Source organism: Paramisgurnus dabryanus, chromosome 16 (genome assembly GCF_030506205.2).
Source record: "Paramisgurnus dabryanus chromosome 16, PD_genome_1.1, whole genome shotgun sequence".
NCBI lineage: Eukaryota > Metazoa > Chordata > Actinopteri > Cypriniformes > Cobitidae > Paramisgurnus > Paramisgurnus dabryanus.
Genome location: NC_133352.1, coordinates 30,482,266 through 30,485,572, shown reverse-complemented (window position 1 = coordinate 30,485,572; position 3,307 = coordinate 30,482,266). Strand labels below are relative to the sequence as shown.

General features: G+C 37.9%; 1 long non-coding RNA gene across 1 annotated transcript in view; it reads left to right on the top strand.

Annotated features, from left to right (window-relative positions):
• Nucleotides 1-3,307, top strand: part of LOC135761314 (uncharacterized) — a 36,634-nt gene that overhangs the window by 11,360 nt on the left and 21,967 nt on the right. The window contains exons 7-8 of the long non-coding RNA XR_010537922.2: nt 198-446; nt 582-668. This is a non-coding gene — a long non-coding RNA (uncharacterized lncRNA). The remainder of the gene's footprint in view (nt 1-197; nt 447-581; nt 669-3,307) is intronic.

The window sequence follows — 3,307 nt, the reverse complement described above, 5'->3', positions numbered from 1 at the left end:
CAGAATGAGGTACCTTCAGTATGGCTAAACCCACTGTTGTGCCGCGTAACTGAGAGAGAGCTGCGATGATTAATAATGGGACATTACTGTCAATATTTATTGCTTGTGTCATCACTTCGATTTACTCCACCTATACGCACAAGCACACGTGTGCGCGTTTTCTCATCTAAATGTCTTAATGTTTGTTTCCACTTCAGCCTCTCCCATTTAACGAAGAATGTGATGTGTCTATGGAAAGAAGGTTGTTTGTCAAGGGATGTCAAGGGAGAGGAGGAAAAAGAGAAGCCAGATAAGAGCCATTCATAATCCACCTGACATTCAGAGATCATTTCCCTGCTATGTTCCCAACGCCCGTCACCTCCAACATCCACTTTCCTATTGTGCAATGATGTGTCTCCACTAGAGGGCGCCACCGGGATCTCTGCCATCACTCGTGCCACGAACAGGTAAAAATGAGATTCCAGGATACTGTACTACTGTACGTCCATACAAAATAAAGGCACCATGTATTGCTCATTCTGGTGTAATCAGCACACTTGTAAGGTCACAAAGAATAACTGTACATTTTATTTGTGTTTTAGATGTCCTGTTGTCTCCTGATTCCTTCTGAGGTTCAGACTGTTGATCATCTGACCTGATGGGGGCGCTAGACAAAGTGACAGATTCAGGTGAGATTGATAGATGCTACTGCTTAATATCAAGTATTTGTTATGCCTGCTGACAGGGTTTCCACAGTCATCAGGAAATTTTACAATTGTGTTTTCCGGCCCTGGAATATGTAAATTATAGCCAGGGAAATGTTTCTGCAGTGATGCATGCATTTCTTGATTCACTCGTGCCATGGATATCACTCTTGTGTTAGCTTGTACCCAGTTAAATGGCCATATAATTGTCCAGTCTGTGAATGAATCGTTCATTTGAGTGAATCTTTCAAACTGAAACCGAAATTGGTTTGAATGATTTGTTAGCAGTGTACTCAAGTCAAGTGCTTTTAAGTGACCTATAAATGCAAATAAATATATAGGTCTGATTTTAAGAAAATCATTGATCAGTGTGGGGTTAGGGGTTAAGTGCATAATTTGTGGATTTTTTGGCTTAAATCTTTAAGGTTGATTTGTAAAGATTGTCTTTGTGCTGTCCCTTTAATTCCATCTTCTTCCCCCTCGTCTCTTCCTTTGTGCTGCTTGTAGTGGCAGTATTGATCGCCCATGTCTTTGCTTTTACAGCTTTGGGTTATTGATCTTTGCTTTACTCTCTCTCTCTCTCTCTCTCTCTCTCTGTTTAACCCTTAAACAGGCAATGTGCACCACGGGATACGCTCTCTTCAGTGTCTTGTTTGGGGCATAAAAAAGATTTTTCAATCAAATCCTTATATCACTTATCAAACCTTGGTCTGTCTTGAATATGTGGGTAACATTATTTGCTTCAAGTTTTTTTTTTATCAATTGGTCAGCCTGACCTAAATCCAACATGGCCACCGGTTTTGCAGGACAGTCAGATTTTGTTGTAAGTAAATTAATATTAATCTTACTTTTCTTCTTTAAAAAAAATATTAATACTGCTAATATTAATTGTGAACATTGTCTTGAGGTGCTAAAGAAGAAAATTTGGTTATATGTTGTTTATTTTGTTATTTAGCGCATTTTGAAATATACGTATCCCCTGAGATACATTGCCTGATTAGGGTATAAAAAAGGGATTAACCACAATATTGCCTATCTTTGTATTTTGAGTTGAAAAATGTAATAAATGGTCAAATTTGCAGGTTAAACTGATATTCGTATATTTAGGTGACTGCATCTTAGCATTTTAACTGGATATTTTCTTTTACGGCTTCACAACAGCTAATTTTATGGTATAAGGAATAATAGGAATATGAGTTATAGAGCTGATACCAATGAATTCTTCAGATTTTGAGAAAAGTGATGAAGATGAATTTTTTGTGACAGTGCAGTGGTGTATTAGAACCAAGAAATTTAGGTAATTTTCCTCATGCCAGGCATGCATTCCTCTAAATTGCAGCCAATAAGAGGCCTCTGATTGAAACACATATAGACCCATATAGTTTACATTGAGGGGTAGGTCAGGTAGTATGCAAAATTAATCAATTCTTAAATAATTTACCAAACTATTATTATCTAAAAAAAATATATTTTTTGCAGATGGAGCAGAAAAAGCACCAACGAAGCCAATAAAGACATTCAAAAACTGCTCATTCTTAGTTAGGCCTACTTACATTTAGTTGTGTTATTTACATGCATTGTTACTAGTAAACCTGTTGTTTACACTTTTTAAAATCGATGAAAAAATATGTATGGCATGTTTTAGAGCAAGAGAGGATTTCAGAATCACATAATTTTTGCTGCAAATAAAAAATAAATTTTGATGACTTAATCCTTTTTTTATACCTTAATAGGGCAATGTATCCTGGGAGATACAACTCATAAAATCCTGAATATATCAAATATTTAAAAAATTCCAATGAATATCTTTTACATAAGTCCAGATGATACAAAAAATGTCATGAAATGATTTTTTGCTCAACGTTTTCCACTCTTGCCTGTTTAAGGGTTAAAATGGCTTGCTTTGAGATGGGTAAGCGAGGAACTGTGGTTTAATGAGTCTGTCATGACAATGTTGGCTGTGAATCTCTCTCTCTCTCCCTCTCTGTTAATGCCTCCATTCTGTTCCACAATTAACATCAATCACTTCAGTTCAAAATAGTCTGAGTCAGACAAAGACTTGAGGCCAGCTGTGTATTTGTGTGTGATGCTCTTGGTTGTGTGCAGAAAACTAACTCGTGGTTAAGCCCTTAACAGAGCTGTTTTTTGACAGGAGCAAAGGTTCAAGCTCAATGAGCGCTGTAGGATTTTAATCGTTTAACAGCTCCTCAGCGGTGAGATTGGTCTGCAGGTTCCCTTCGAAACCGCACAAGGAAACCGCACGTCTTTTTAAAGACCTGTGGTTGATAGATATGAAACAAGATGGTTTTTGCCACAATTCTGCTTGGCCTCTATTAAAGAGGGCACACACTACTAAGTTTTGCTCTTGCCGTTAACCTCTCAGACCTAAACTAAAGTGCATTATGATCTGTGGTAATCTGCGTGTCGTACGCGTGCACATATTCCTGCGCGGTCCTGTTTGGCTTGTTCTGTGGTGACTGTAGTCTCATTCCACCGTCTCATGGTTCTCATTAGGGCTGCGCTTGATAGAAAGGCTGTTGAACTAGCGCGTCACATCTCATCATAAAGTCGTTATCTGCAATGAAACCCCTTTTATCAGCGAGTCTCTAAATCAAAACCGTTCC